The sequence below is a fragment of the Larus michahellis genome, chromosome 12 (assembly GCF_964199755.1).
Source record: "Larus michahellis chromosome 12, bLarMic1.1, whole genome shotgun sequence".
Taxonomy (NCBI): Eukaryota; Metazoa; Chordata; class Aves; order Charadriiformes; family Laridae; genus Larus; species Larus michahellis.
This window is the reverse complement of record NC_133907.1, coordinates 12,726,795-12,743,347: the sequence shown is the minus strand read 5'-3', so window position 1 is coordinate 12,743,347 and position 16,553 is coordinate 12,726,795. Positions and strand designations below refer to the sequence as shown.

Below are 16,553 nucleotides of genomic sequence, written 5' to 3'. Positions count from 1 at the left end.
AGATACAGAAGACTTAGCTGCTTTTTTGGGTGGATGAGCTTCATGGAGTTTGGTAGAGTTCGCAGGAGTTTGCCTGCTCCAAGGACCTGTGCCAGTGTTTTTCAGAAGGTTTTAAAAAAATGTGTATTCCAATAGTTACCCATAATTGAGATAATATTGCAAAAATCTGTGTAGCTTATTGACCTGACAGAGTGTAAACAGCTTTTTGGAAGCCTCCCGATATGAAATATTCCAGCCCTTGTATTGTTCTTGTACACAAAGTGCACGGAGAGAATAAGCAATAAAATACCAGATGGATTTCCTTTGAAACATAATTACTATCCAGGTGCAGACCCCACTTTTCATAGTGAAAGATTTCCATCATTTTAATAGGATTCTTTTAAGTTATAGTATCAGCATCTCCTGACCTGAACTATCGGTCAACACTCCTCACATATGGTACTGGCGAAGAATGAGAGGGCTTCATCTCTCAGTCCTCTTTGGCCACTGACTTTTTTTCCTAAGAATGGTAATTGAAATTCCGGTTGGTGCCCACTCAGGCAGGGATTGTCTGCGGGGAACACACCTGGCCCGAGGGAACTGTACTGAAACTCGTTTGGTCTTTGCAGAGAGCCAAGCAGGAGCGTTTAATTTATTTTTTTTTCCTCCTTTTTTTTTTTTCCTTGCAAGGGAGCAGAGCAATAAAATAATAATAATAATAATAAAAAGGCATAACCAGCCTCCCCTCCCATTCTGACATGTTGAGTGCCAAAACTCAGATCAAGTCTTTAAGGCGAAGTGGGAACGCAATGAAAACAGGGGCTTTATTATAAAGGCAGGGCTGTGAACTTTTTAACTCTCGCGGCGCTCCCGGATGTGCCTCTTCGCACTGTACACAGCTGCTGAAGGCTTCCAGGGGCTGTGGGTGGTGGGTGAGGAAAGGGGAAGAGGTGGTTTAGCTATGCACAATATTTCCCATAAGAAATAAAGCAATAGAGTCTCACCTCACTGCCTGTTTTTCCACATATATTGAGACGGGAATGTATTTATATAACCCTATTAAAAGGGAACACTCGGTAGCAAACTTGGTCTTTAAATAGCTACTGTTCTGCATACTCCAGTCTCCAAACTCCTCAATTTCAACTCACACCCACTTACATTCTTTTGACATATTCCTCAGGTTTTTTTGTGACTTTGGGGTCAAATCCAAAACTTATTGAAAGCAGTGGAAAGACACTCAGTGAATTCAGTGGAATTTGGATAATACTCTTAGAGCTCAGATACCATGGTGATAAATGCAATAAATTACATAGACAAAAGTTGCCCATTTTGGGCTAGCTCTGCTTCTAGAGAAACAAATTAAGCTGTTGCTATTGGCTGACACAGGAATCAGTGCTGCCTCTTCCCTGGTGGCATTTAAGCAGCTCTCAAAAACATTTTACAAATAAAGGGAATACCTTTATCCATCTCCCATTTACAGATGAACAAACTGAGGCATGGAGCCACAATTAAACCTGTGACTCAGGCGGTGCAAAAGAGCTAGAATTAGACCCAGATACCAGTCCCTGGACCACCCGGTGGAAAAAGAGAGTCTATTAGCTGCTAGCGGCCTTGAAGACTCTCCTGGTGCTACCAGGTCCTACTCATGCCAACAGGAGTGGAGGGCAACCAACATCCTCCCGTAAATCCTTGAGCATTAATAAACCGAGCAGCCCTTCCGAAGCAGTTTGTTTTTACCACCAAGATGCATTATTTCATCCTTCCCCCCACCCCCCGCATTCGTATTTTCCCTTTGACTCCTGTTATTTTGGTTCCATTTAGCAAATACATTCTTGTTTTGTTGGGTTTTTTTTCCCCCCGTGTCCCTCCAGCCACCTTTGTTTGCCTTTTTTTCCCTTCTTTCCCTTGAAAACTTTTTTCCTCATTCAGTGCACTAAGTGGATTTACGACCCATTTAGGCAGCTTACAGTGGCATTGCTTTTACAGTTCAGAGGCAGAAGGGCCATAAAAAGATTTACAGTTACAGCAAGAGTCGGTTGCATGGAACTTCGAGATCCAAATTAGACAAAGGGAGCGGGGCTGTGTGAGTGGCCAGTAAAAGAAGCTTGGAAACAAAAACAAATGAAACTGCTGTTAGAGGAGGAGGTTGGGGTGGGGGCAGAGAAGGAGCAGGAAAAGTTGCCTGTTAACTTCACATTACTATTGCAACAGCTCTGTTAATTCTGTTATATAAAGCCCTTTTTCCTCCTTTTTTTCCTCTCTTGATGTTGTTTTTGGACAGATTTCCTTTGCAAACACAAATCTCAAACTGGAGAGCAGCAGCTTCACACAGTAGTTGAGATTCCAAGGCAGATATTCCCAGGATATTGGCAGCTGCTTTTGCTGCTGCTGCCGGGACTCCAGGATACAAACTCCAGAGAGTAAAACCAAGTGGCTGAAGGAATGGGACCGGTCAGAGTGGAGGACTTCAGGTTGCATTGCATGAGGATAATCTGGCTTTTAAAAGAAGCTAGAGACTGGGAAATAGATTTTATCCTCTCCCCCCACTAGATTTTTCCTGCTGACTTCAAAAGAAACAAGACCAGGCTTGACCAAATCCATAACAAGCTGAGGCAAAAGGGCGATTTGCCACTGACATTAAAGGGACATGTCTGGGCACATAGAGAGACTATCGCTGGAGTCCACTGGAGTTGGGGGCCGCACTTCTGTCAGACTCAGGCCATATGCCATTCTGTCAGAGCTGTGGACAGAAACCGCTTTGGAAAGCAAAGTGTGGGCAGCCTGAAAAGATGCCACCTCTGAATCTACAGGTGTGTCCGGCTGGATGGGTACAGCCCCGTCTGCTCGGCTGGTGGCCTGAGTTGGCTTTGATGCAGGTCAGCTACGGTGTGGGTGCCAGGTAGTCTGCACCACGGCACTGCACCTGGGCTAACAGGCCTTTTGAGGGTTCTGAGCTTTTCAGTTCAGGAATGTCACCATGCTAATGCCGCAACAGGGCTTGAAACCGCTTGGAGTGCAGGTGGAGCAAGCACGAGATGGTCTGCACTTACCCACAGAGACATGCTCTATTCGAGCGCCGCATGAGAGTGGCTTCAGTGAGCCTATGCCTGACCCTGCTTTGTTGGGCTTTTATTGTTCCTAGGTAAGTATATAGCGTGGAAGCGATCGTAAATATGCTGTACACGTAAGAAAGCCAGTCCTTCCCAGTTTTGCTCTAAATGCTAATTCTTTTTAGAGAGTTGAAAAGCACGCTGTCATTTTGTTTTGCTTATTGTTGACGTTGTGCTTATTCTGCTGCTCCCATTTCTAACCAACTGCCTGTTCAAAGTAGCGCCTTTAGTCTCACATAGATACGGCACTCTTCGTTTCCTGAAGGCTGCCGCATAGCAATGCTGCCCGACTGCCTTCTGGGCACCACTCAGTCGATGCCCATGTTTCAGAAGCGGGTGATGTGTCTATTAGTTGCCTTATTCTTCATTTCTGTTGGCCATCATTACGTTGTTCAGGGTAGCAGCAGCATGGGAGTTTTTATTTCCTAATTTCTTGTGAATTTTTTTTTGCTAGCTTCACTGGTGAAGCTGGTGTGAAGTTCTTGACATTGCTGGATCCCTTGGACCTTGTTTCCTTGGTATCTCGGCTATCATTTCCTCGCTATGTGCTCATAGCTCTCCGTTGAGATTGGTGTTACCGGTGGTGTGGAGGATGCTGGGATCCCCTGGATGAAAAAACACTCCATAAAGACAGACATTCAATCCTTGTTTTTCGCTTCCACACATTCTCACACGGCTGTTAACACTCTGGTTTCATGTTATCTATAAGAGGAAAAAAACACCATCACAACGCTTTCCCTACATCCCTTTTACATCTAGTTCTTCCTCCTTCAGAAGACAAATCTCCTAATGAGAAGGGTGGTAATATTTTAGAAAGGTTTGGCTCGTGTTTTGCTTTCTAGGGGAAGAAGCAGCCAGCCTCAGAGAGAGAGGCTTCAGTCTAAACCAGAAACAAAATGTCACTCAGGCCCCTATTAAAAAGTAAAAGCTAATTGACAATAGCCAGATGGACGTCTTTTACCCCTTTCCCCCCTCCCCGACTATAGCAATCCCTATATTCAGCCGTCCCCTTGCAAGCCTCGGACACGTGGGGCGCGCGGTGCTGTGTTTGCTTCGTGCGCGTTTGCGGTGCTGGGCTCTGCAGCTCTGCAATATAAGCCGTCCTGCCAGCTGGCTCCCTTTCTAATTGATGTTTCGTGTGGTGCTGTAGAAACCTCAAGTGACCAGTCATTCAGGACACTGATGGATGTCTGTGGCTCCCACTGGAGATGTTCAACAGGACACTGAACTGTTACCAGTTCTGCTGTGTCAGGGCTGTTCCTCTCTCCTCCTTTTTTGCACTCCCCCCCACCCCGGTGCTCGCTTTCATTTTGGTCTCGTTCCCCTCTTTCCTTTTCAACGAGAAGGGCCTTGAACTTCTGGTGGAGACTTGACAAATGAAAGAAAGCACTGAAAAAGGAGAAAAGACTGTATTTTATAAGCAATGGTTAAAATGTATTCTTGAAGTACTATTTTTTTATGTTGAATATAGTCATATGGACAATACGGCAATTTCCATGAAAAATTCTTCTAGTGGTAAAAGGCTTCAGGTTTTTTTGGGGGGAAAAAAGATTGTAAATGAATACAGTCTTTCTGCAGACTTAGCAGGTCTGTATTTCTACTTGATTTTTTCCTCTCATTCGCTCCTTTTCTTCTTTTCCTTTTTCTTCCATATTTATACAATAAATAAATAAATAAACAGCCAAACAGTAACTTTCAGACTTTATTATGATCCTATTAATTTTTAACATCAAATCAATGTTTTCAATTTTAATCAAGTTGGCAAAAACATGAAAAACATTTTGGAAATATTACGAAAAAATGACTACTGTTGTTGAGTTTCTTTATAGAAACAAGTATGCATTTCTCAGGGTGGGGGGAAGCAACCTTCTTTCCTTCTGAAGAAAACAGAACGGATTTTAAAAGCTAGATTTTAATGGCTGTTGATGTCACAGGTCAATACAGCCGGGATCCAGTGCTGGGTCTGAGATCACCAGAAAAGGTAAGTTAATTTTTCTGTTGTTGGAATTGTTTAAACTCCTTCCCCCTTCAGTTTTACCTTCCACTTATCACCTCCTTCAGAACTGACAATGGACTGTACACGGTTGCAGAGGACTCGGTTGAGCTCCTCACCACCCTCCTCCATCCCCAGCGGGTCCCCCTCTGCCAAGGCACAGCTGGGGCGCGGGAGGTGCTGCCGTCCCCTCCAGCCCCGTGCACAGGGCAAATCCCACGTCCGCAGCAAGGCTCAGGCTGGCCAAGCGAGCTGCGTATCAGAAGTGACTTTTACTTAACCTAGGAGGCCCCCATATCCCCTTTAAGCAGTTTTTTGACTGTGTCTTCGAGTGTGTAATGTGCTCCGTAAACAAATAACCTGTGTTTTTTTAACTGGGTCATTATGAGTCGAGTTGTACTTCGAGCATGGGACGTGGGGAGGAAGTGGTGGGACCAGGAGCAGAACAGGAGACAGCGGCAGCCTCAGACCCAGAGGACTGCGAGGAAGCAAAATATGGATGGCTGCCAGAACAAACGCAGAGCCTGTTGGGAAACCGTTTCGAGGCCTCATGAAAACGTCAGAGAACAAAGAGGTAAAGGAAGGCACAAATAATGTCAGACCTCCAGCAGAGTCGTTGGCCGTGGGCAGGTAGCTCCAACAGGGGTTTGCCCATGGTTCCAGGTAGCATGTTGTCGTCTTGCTCTGTTATCACTCTTTTGATGAGGTTGTCTGTGGACACCGAGGCCAGAAGCTCTGGACTTCTACAGTCCAGAAGCATGAAGCGTTACAAAAATGAGTGAAAAAAAAGAGCTTGAAAATAGCAGCAACTTTGTAAATCTCCATATGTGGTCTACCTTTTGGGGCTGGAATGAGGATCCTCTAAGGCATTTATGTGGCTAACAGACTGTGAGGCCTTGTCAAAGCACAATGTTGTGTTAGGGAGAGCAACATCTGGGAAAATTCCTGTGCGTGTTTCCTCCCAGGTTGATCTGTGTGAGTTTATGGCCCTCTGACTTGTTTATTAAATTCTACCTTTTGGATTTAAATCATCACAAAAACTCACTGTGGGAAAAAAACCCAAAATGCACCACTTGGCTTCTGTTTACTCAAAACCGAATCAAAAAAAGCTCATATTTTCACTCCTTGATTTCTCTAGGAATTTTAGTGTAATAAGTCCCTTTTTTTATTCCACAAATGACTACGTGCAATGTTGTTTTGGAATAGTTATTAGTAAACTGCAGTTTCAAAGCCTGCAGGCGGCACCCAAGAGCACTGAATATGACTTCTCCAAGCTTTCTATTTTTATTGGCCAGATTCTGATCTCAGGCATGTTGTGGAGCTTTGCTGGCTGATGGAGATGAGGGTCTGATCCCACACCTTAGTAAAATGAGGCCTCACTGATTTACAGCTGAAAAAAAAAAATAAAAAAAAATTGTCACAGCTTCTTTCTCCCAGGGTTGATGACTTCGTTTTGCTGTTCAGTAGTCCATGGAAGACTTTTTGGCTGCTGGCTTTGGGAGCGGGTATGGTAATACAGACCGCTCGTAATGAGCGGGGGAACTGCAGAGCTTCACCCTCATTGACAGGAGCAAGAGAAATGGCTCATGAACGTACCGAAGCAAAATGTGCAGTTCCAGGGATACAATAGTGATACAGTAGATAGGATATCCTGCCAAAACGCTGTCTAAGTAGCCATTAATGGACATCTGAGTTTTGCTAAATAATTAATGTGTCTGTTGTGTTTTTTTCTTATAGATCTTTCAAGGAATTTAGTTTCTGTTCCTTTGCATTTAGTTTCTGTTCCCTGAAATGCTGCTTTTGAGCCTGTCTTCTCAAGCGTTTATAGACGTTGTCTGTAAGGCACTTTTCTAATAGTAGCTCGTGTCTGTTAAGGCCAAAAAGCATTTAGCCTCGAGCGTGTAGCAAGATAGATACCTCTCTTTGTTCTCATGGTATAGTTTGCAAACTGAGGCGTAGCTTACTGAAGTGGACTTGCCAAAGGCAAGCTATGGGTCCGTATAATAGGCAAGAATAAGTCTTGTCCTTTGACCAAAACAAAGAAAAACTTTAATGGAGCTTTAAAAACTTCTAAATGGACTGCCTGAATCCTTGCAGTCAAGGAGTTCTAAATAATACTCTTTTGTCCATCTCCACCCATGAAAAATGGCTGTTCTGTGGTTGTCTATACTGAAAATATCAGCACGTCGCACTGACTTTGCAATCTCACTTTGCAAACTCACGCAATGCAGAAATCTCGTATAAACGATGGGGTGTGGAAATGCTGGTAAGACCAAGCTCCCCCCGAACATAATTGGTCCTTTTCCAGTTTTTCCTTGGTGCCTCTGTGGTTGGGCTTGCTGCCCCAGATGACTGGAAAAGGTTCTGCTCTGTGTTTCTCCCAGCGCCTGAATACCTGGGGAGTTTTGTGACCTTCATCCAAAATCCTGGCTATTGGTGTGAGGAGGATTTCGTCTGCAATAATGTGACTCGTATTCTTATTTTCTTATCACCAGTTATTTTCCCGGAGTGCCAGCTCACCACTTTGGCTTCAGCTTGCAGTTCTCAAAGGGAAAGAAACCAATATAATCATAGTATTAGCGGCTAGATCAAACATATCCTGACGACCAGGGGAGTACCCAGGGCTGAGTTTTTGGAGTGGCCTTTACTGAAGGTGGGAGATGTTCACTGACCTCAGTTGCAGATGTGGGAGTGGATCCAGGCAGAGCAGAGCGTTCGGAGGCAGACATTGGGTCTGGACCGCTCCAGCCCCCGCAGGGGGGATGCGGCACTGGGCGCTCTTCTCCGCTCTTAAAAATAGCAGGTAGGTCACAAACTGAGGTGGGAGCTTAGCTCCAAATGATGGCCAGTTCTCTCAAACAACCCAAACCTTTCAGCATATCCGCTTAGGACAAGGTGTTCTTCCTCTTCTGAAGCACAAAGGAAGGAAATGTATCTTCAGGAAATGTTTATTGTCTGAAGCAAGATTCGACAATACCCGGAAAAAAAGAATCCCCATAAAATTAATATAAAAATAGGAGGGGTTATTGAAAAAAAAAGCATGATTTTTATGAGCTAGAGAAAAGAGAATGTGCTGTGATGCTCGATGCCAGCAGTGAAGAGTGCAGCCGGGCGACCGTGGTGCAGCTGATGTGTGACCCATGGACCCGGCCGTCTGCGGGCCAGGTGAGTCAGGAGGCAGTTGCCTGTCCCCATCCTCTCAGCTCTTTGCATGTCTTGAAACAGACGTTGGAAAACAGAACAAGGGAGATACTTAGCAGTATAAATGTTAACATGTTGGAAGGAGAGATGCTACTTAACACCTAACCCAAAGGGGTAATTTAAAGCCCCAGACCTGTAGGAATTCTCCTTCTTACTTCAGAACCCGGGAGATGTGTTAGACACATTTCTTCTCATTACTGCGGCTCCGCTCCCCCTCCTTTTTTTCCACCCTTATTTTCCCTAGCCTTGGAGAGCTGTGGAGGAAATCTTGAAGGCAGCTGGTCTCTGGAAATGAAACCTATGAGATTTAATGCCTTAACTAAGAATGCAAGAGTTAAAAAGAAAACAAAAGTAATATTTAATTTAGTTCTCTAAAACAGAGCTCTGCCCAGTCCCCTCCTCCCACATACGCGCCATCGACACCCTACCACGGAAAACAGCCCAGCGCGTCCCTGCCGTCTGCCGCAGACCTGTGACCTCCTGCTGCTGCAGGCTGGCTCCAGCCTGGGACACTGAGAGTCTGAGCGGACTCAAATGAGCATGGAGAGAGGCTTCCACAGAAACCTCTAAATGGGTTTTAATGTCTCCCCACCATAGGATTCCCGGAATTAATTTGCGTCTGGCTTTTGAAATCAGGGATGCTGTGTTAAGGAAGATGGATGCCCCTAAGAAGTATTGAAAAGAATGAAGGGATGACAGTGGTGGTTTATGTAGCAAGCCTGGCCATGGATGCAGAGTAGTAAATGTGGTTGGTTGATTGAGATCATATTTTTTTAAATTTTTTTCCAGTGGCAACGCCCATGTAGTTTATTTATTTATTTTCCCCTTTCACTTCAAGGCACCTACCACCACCACCGTATTTTATAAATCCCTGTGATTATAAATCTAGAAGGATGGCATTCTTGGTTTCCTCAGAGGCCAGGACTCTATACCCACAGGAGACGGATGGGAGAAGTAGCCAGCAAGCTTTCTATATTATTGCACAGAATTGCAGGAACTGGTTTTGGTTTACACCGCATGGGGGAAGGCAATGTCTGCACAGAGCATCTCCGTTTACTGCTTCCTCTGCGTGCAGCCAAGGCAGGATTGCTTACACTCCCTCCGCACGCTTACTGGAGAGGGAACGATGTTGTGCCTGCCCTGCAAAAGATGCAAATCCACTGCTTAGCATCAACTGTTTCTCTTATCCTGCTGGTAGGGTACAGCCCAAAAAAGATTAGAAGTGCTTCACGGAGCCGTATAAAGCTGATGTGAGACTCCAGGCTGGTTCAGCTCCTTTCTCCACTTCCCCTTCTGCGCCTCGCCCCAGCAGAATGGCTCCAATATCTGTGCGGAAAAGGCGTCCCTTACTTTCTCTTGCAGGGCAGCAGTGGCTGATGAGACTTTGAGACCCCCAGGGTGTGGATAGTAAATAGAGGTGGGTGCTGCAGGGTGCGTCAGATTGTACTGCAAAGTGAGGAATTGTTTTTCTGAAGTTTAGAAGATGATTTTTAAAAGTAGGGGATTTAGTTTACATTTTTTCATGGGCCACAAGGTCAGCTATGGAGTAAGAGCTGGATTTAGATTTTGAGTAATCTCTGAGCTTTGAAGAAAAAAAAAACACACCAGCAAACCAAAACAAGGGGTATGTTTGATTTTGGTGCTTTGCTTCACCTTCTTGCTGCCTTGGTAATGGGTCTGCATGTGGTGTTGTGGGAGCAGCCCCACAAGACCTCTGCTCCTTCCCTCCTCTTCCTATCAGTCACCTCCTCCCCTGCCCTACCAGAGTCAAATATAAACTTTCTTAAAATGAACACAAGGCTCATTCCACTTGACCAAGCCTGACTTCCCAGAAAATAAACAGCGAAAGCAGAGCTGGCCAGCCCCCTCTCCCGGAGCTGCCAGCCTCCAGGGAGGACCCGGAGCAATTCCAAGCCTTTTGCAATGGAGAAGAGGGTGCCAAGGAGAGGGATCCCACCTAAGGGGCTTCATGGGGTCCACTGTAAAATAGCAATGTTGCTGAGTGCCTTAATTTTCACAGTTCTCATGTCTTCTTTTAGTCTCAGTCGTGTCCTGGATGACTGGACACAACTGTTTCCCTGCCCTGATAACGGATCAAAAGGAACCAGGTCAGTAGCACACACTGGTGGTATTGATAGAAGAGGACTCTTCAGAGCTCAACACTTAAACTAATCTGAACAGGGTAATAGCCCCATAACTTTTATGATCGTTTTTGCTGTTACCTTTTTTTTTTTTCATTAAAATGAAAAAAGTAAAAAAACCCCACAACCCTACTCCAAACCCAACCCAGCATCACCAAAACAGTGCACGTTCATTAAGAGAACGTCTAGAAAATAAAGAATAGAACGCGCTGAACAGTTTTGCAACCAAATTTTTCCTTCGGAGTGGATTAAATTCATTTCTGCTATGCAGAAGTCACCTAGTACTGCACTGACAGGGATGTGCTAGTTCTGTACCAGCTGGCCACAAAGGTGGACGAGTGAGTGGACACTGGAAACGCTTCAGTTGCTGCTCTCCAGGGCAGCTCTCCCAGACACTGGATGTCCCCTGGCCACTGTGCCAAGCCTCGTCTGCTTTGTCCCTCGGTGTCTGGTAGCGTACTCGAGGCAACGAAGGGCTGCGGTGCAGCTGCTCTGAAACCACAGGACCAGCCGTGACCTTTTGGACTTGAAGTCCACGCTTTTTCTGAGGCTCCCAACCCCATGGGTGTCCCCTGTGTAATTCCTCGGGAGCAGTGTGTGTGCAGGTCTTGCCTGCGGTACTAAAATGATTCTCTCTGAAATAGCATGGGAAAGAAGCAACTGTAGACAAAATAATAAATACACCTGTAGAGGACTCCTTTTCCTTAGCAGGCAGTAGTTGTTTTGGGACCTCGGTCAGAGTCATCTGATACGTCCCGGATCCCCTCTGCCTGCGCTCGTCACCTTCTCTAGCTCACGATGTTTATCTACCGTTCCTTTCCCAGGACAGGTATCTTTGATCTCGGCTGGCCTCACTGTTAAACAGTCTCCTTGCCTGAGAATGAAAGCCTGAGCCTCTGATCCTCTCTAATCCCAAAACATCCTGGAAGATGGTGCGAGTCTCTCAAGTTTCTTCATCTTGCTAGCAATACCTGGCTTGTTATTTAAAAAAAAAAAAAAAAGGTAAAAAAAATAAAATATATAAATGAAAGAGAGCCTTTACACTGCACCAAACCTGCTCTTTATGGAAAAAAAAAAAAATCTTAAACTAAGCCAGCTGAAACGTTCCCTCTTGACGGCTATCTGCGGCAAGCAGCAGCGGTCACACAGTGCTGAACTCGGACACCTTCCTCTGCGGGTCGTCTCGCTTTGTCTCTGCCGATATTCCCAGGCAGCCTTAACGAGGACAAAGGTAGTTAATGAAGATTGACCCACACTTCTGAAAATTAAGTATGTGCTGCTAAGGATAACATTAAAAGTTTAAAAAATAAAAAGCAAGGCAAAAAATTTATTTTCATTTAGGTTTCAGTTTGCTGCAATTTTTTTTAAAAAAATTTTTTTTTTTACTGTCTGCTGTTTTCCGCTATAAGCACTATCTATTCATGCCAGAACAGATTAAAGCTAATTGTTAGGCCCCTCTGTTTTTCCTTCTTACTGTTTTATCTCCTAAGCAACTTTATTTGGTACAAGACAAATAATCTGAATTCCTGAAGTCAGAAACAAGGAGTGGGAGTCCGGGAAACTGGCTGCTGATCTAATGCAGTTTTTGCAAGTGTGGTTATGGTTAGAAACTCTAAATATGGCACCATGTTACTGTACACGGTAACGGCGCCCTGTGTGTCAATGTCTGAGTCAGAGGAGCGTAGTTTACTGACAAAAACATGTTTTACTACTCTCGACTGCGAGGAGTCGGTAGAGTTGGGAGTGAATGAGCTGAACTCGCTGCATCGAGTGTTCCCAACCCAGTGACAGGACTCGGCGCGTACCCGGGGTTTCTGCTGGTCAGAGGGATATGAGCGGCAGAAGGGGCATGACGTGGGAAGCGGATGTTGAGCCAAGCGAAAGGGAGTGGTTTGTTCATGCGGGATGAAGATGCCAGGGAGTGGGGATTTCCGCTTGGCACCCCACGGGGAGGGGGCTGCGCTGGGGGGAGCGCAGTCAGGAGAGCTGCGGGATGGCCACGGGAATTAATCGATTCCCCTTCTGTGAAAGTATTGGAAAAGTTTTGTTTCCAGCACCATGCGAGACAGAAGTGTCTTCCCAAGCCTTGATGCTGTGAACCAGAATTGATGCCCCGTGGCTCCCTCTGCCCCCGCCGCAGGACGGGCTCCTTCCACCAGCAAATGAACTGGGAAAAGTTTAATTTTTTCAACTTTTTGAACTGACTCAATTTGAATGTTACTGGCAGAAACAAAATTAATATAATGTTTTTCTTTCAACATAGACCCCTTTTTTTTTAATCTTTTAAATAATAAGTATCCACCAAGGAGACTGACTGGTATTCCCATACCGTATACGTTCATCCTAACCTTTACTATTGACTGACTCATACAGCATGCATCTGCAAGTTATTAATGGAAAGTATTAAATAAATTTGGTTTAATATTTAGTAAATAGGAGGTGTCTTTTCTTTGTGCTTGAATTTGTGTTTCAAATGTCTGTGTTTGTCTTATTTATATTAATATGTTTCACGGGCTGCTTAATAATAGTAGCAATTAAGATAATAACAATAAATACTAATAATGCTGAGCTCTTCTGCTTTTCATCAAAAGAGGTCAAGACTCAAGGGTATACCTCTGGGGCTGGTATAATGTAGATCTGATCTCCTCCTGGTATGTCTTTTTGTGGAAAGTTAGAGGTATCATGCAAAGATCAGATCGCCTGTATTTTGGCCTCTGGAATGTCTCTTAGGCATTATAAATGCCAGTAAGAAACATAAAATTGGAAGGAAAACAAACACCAGGACATTGAAAAATGTAACCACAAATACTGACCTATTTGGGGTTTTTTTTTCTGATTTAGCAGAATGCTATTAATATTATAATTAAAGCTATTTTGTAGCCTGGGGGCTTGAACACCTGGCTCTTATTAGAGCTGGATCCATAATGTGTGGTGAAAAAAGAAAAGAGGACAAGAGAGGAGATGGCCCAAAGGAGAACACAAGAGGGCACAGTGGCACCTGTGGTGCGCTTTTTGTTCACTGGCTTTTTGAAATGTGGAGGGCAGGGTGAATTTAGGCCTCTGTTTGCGTGACGTAAATAATTACGGTGACACGGTTGATTAGCTGGAACAGCAAAAACGTAATTTTGTCCGCTTGGAGTGGATTGCTTACTAGAATTGTGTTTTGGTTAGCTATGAGGGTCGAAGGTAAGATGCGATGGCTGTATCATGTAAGGTTAGTATGGCAATAAGCCCCACTGTGAGTCTGGCAGAATTAACCTGGGCGGTCACTAGGGAAGGTACCTTCTGTACCCACTGTATTAAATAAGGTACAAAAAGCATTTTCTGGGCAGGTGCTTTCTGCAGCTTTCCTCATCTATTCCACTGTGCTTCTACCGTATTGTGCCGGTGGAAACTAGTTGTGTGATTTCAGAAGCAAAGGATGCTAATGCTGATTTCATTTTCAGTTCAAGGAGGACGTACGTTTCTGCAAAGCCCTTTTCCTGTGACTGATCAGAAGCGACCCAGGAAAACCAAGAAGCGTTAGCTGAACCTTAAGCAACCTCCCCCCTGTGGATGCTACTGAATGGAGAGGTTGGTGGTGAAAATTTTCTTCTGAAACAGGGCCGTAAATAGATATTTGGAAGGAAGTGACACAGAAGTAAGCAGGATCCTATCTCAGATGTTAATTTGAAGTTCAGAGATCACAGTCTTCCTTAGACGTCTCACGCAAGGTGCTTGCTGAGGGAACAAACGCCTTCCCTGTACTGTGGTCACTGCTCAGGTTGGCTTTTGTGGGGAGAGAACTGGGGTCAGAACTGTTCCACTGGAGCAAGTCCAGCAAAGGTTTGCAAACAGTCTTCTTTTGGATTTGTTCCGTCACTGTTTCTGACTTTTGCAGGAGGCTGTAGACTGCGCCTTTGCTATGGGAATTGTGGTTGAAACCTCTGAATGCTCTAATCCATGACATGACGTTACTTCACAATTAAAAATGAACAACAACCCCTCATCCTCAGGTCTCCCGTACATACTATTTGTAAGACACAACTTCTCCTCCCATCCAAACCAGCCTCCAGTGGTTTCTTACCCTCCCAGAAGTCAATCAATCTGTTATTGTGTATGGAGCCGCAAAAGGAAGATGCGATAATACACTGCATACAAAAACGTAAAGAAACAAGATCATTAACATCTTAATATCCTGTCCTGACATCTCACAAATTATTTCAGACTTCATAGCCAATGTAAACAGGTTTGTTTTCAACTCCCCTAATTGCCTGCTAATTGAGAGCAGATGCAGGCCTTTACTTTCGGCAGATAAAGAACAGCCTCTTCTCTAGGGCTTCGCATCTATCCTGAGGTCTCTGATGTACGCCTCGGCGCTTCCCTGGTTGCGCTGCCGAGGCAGAGAGGAATCGGAGCTGCTCCTCTTGAATCGCGCCTGAAACCTCGGTGAGACAGAAGGGAAGACAGAGCTGTGGGACTCATCAGTAACATCATCATCATTATTGTTTCATTTCGTACTTCAGTGCACTTTCTGCAACAGCGTAGGTTTCCTTCTGGGGGGGAGTTCTCCGAATTATAGATGGGTTTCTCGTTATGATAGAAATCACTGGGTTTATGAAAAATGCATTGCTGTCATATTCCATTATCTACTTCCTCCCATGCTGCAATCCTGTAGCTTGCAAGTCATTAGAATCTTTTTCAGAGTTCCTTTGAAATAATCCTTTCAAAAAACACTATTCATTGGGTATGACCCCGGAGAGATACTGTCTGGTGCTAAAGCTCTCTTTTAGTTCTGCGAGGGAGACCTGTAACAACAAGATAAGTGCATGTATATTCCGAGTAATGTCTGGAGTTTGCTGCCTCCCATTAAATGCAATAGGAGCTCACAGTTCAAATGGTAGAATTTTGCTTTGTAAATGTAGGAGAAAATTTAGTTCAGATATATATAGGTAAATTTGCATTTGGTAGTGATTTAATGTTCCATGGTCTGTTTTAGTTCCAACTTAAATATTACATTAAAACCGGCAATAAAAAAAAAAAAAAAGGAAAGAAAGAAAAAGCGTGCTAACTGCTGGGTTCAGAACGAGTGGATATGATTTTGTTCTTGCTGTCAGTGTAGCACTGAGCTGCCTTTTACTTTCTGCTCTTCATTTAGCAAGTCAGCAGCACTAGTTAAATGATAGTCCTCCGGTCCTTCTTCAGGGCTGTTTTTGCAAATGAAAGCAGGAACTTCAAACCCTTGTGTTTTTCATATCACTTACAAGGTGTTTTTGTGAATTTTAACATTTTTGCATCTCTCTGTGAAAAGGTGGAGTAATTCTCAGCGAGAAGTGCCCTTTGTGCAGGGATGCTGCATGGTTTTGTACCACTGGGTTCAGCAGGTTGTAAGGGATATTTGAAAAAAAAAACCAAAAACAAACCACCACCCAAAAATAAAATAGAGTTTGGTGGTTTGTGAATGATAAATGGGTTAAAGAAAAAAAGAGGGAAGAATTCACAGCTAACCAATGTCATTCAGAAATACCTAAAGCACCTGGTGTCTGGATTATGAAACATTATTCAGTCCCTGAACCACAAAACCTTCAGGTTTTCACTGTGATTTCTTCACGAAGCCCTTTTTCTCTCCCAGGGCCGGCTCCAGGCCTCCCTGTGAACACAGAGTCACCCCTGCCGACATTATCCCTCTCTGGAAAGTTGCCACAAACCTTGCAGAATAAAGTCCTGATCTAACAGCGATGCGAGCGGTTTAATAGGAGGGCAGGGGGGCTTGAAGTCGGTAGCACAAGGCATAACAGACTAAAGCAGCGGTCCATTAAATCAGCGCACTGGGGCCTAGGCATTTACAGTCACACAGTCAGATGTTTCCAGTAATTATTTCCCCATAGCATTTTTATTAGGTGCTCCATAAATAATATTCACTGCGTGCTCTTCTCATGGTCTTTTATAAAAAGAGAGGGAGGAGAGAAGAGAAGGGGAACTCACTTTGCCTTCAGCTGGGTTTTCAGGGAATTTGTCTTTCAGTCCTATTGAAGCAGATATGAGTTTGGAAAATATGGGCAAATTAGTTCCTCACTGACCAAACCTTGGTCCCCAAAACTGTCATTGGACCAACTTAACACGAGGCAAGTTTCTGTTTCAGTGTTAGAT

The 16,553-nt window shown here is 44.4% G+C and overlaps 1 long non-coding RNA gene across 3 annotated transcripts in view; it reads left to right on the top strand.

Annotated features, from left to right (window-relative positions):
* Nucleotides 1-16,553, top strand: part of LOC141750245 (uncharacterized) — a 215,827-nt gene that overhangs the window by 173,521 nt on the left and 25,753 nt on the right. For 2 of the 3 annotated variants that reach the window (XR_012589615.1, XR_012589617.1), the window contains 3 exons: nucleotides 5,024-10,391; nucleotides 11,249-11,655; nucleotides 13,871-13,997. This is a non-coding gene — a long non-coding RNA (uncharacterized LOC141750245). The remainder of the gene's footprint in view (nucleotides 1-5,023; nucleotides 10,392-11,248; nucleotides 11,656-13,870; nucleotides 13,998-16,553) is intronic. The other variant, XR_012589616.1, reaches the window with a different exon arrangement.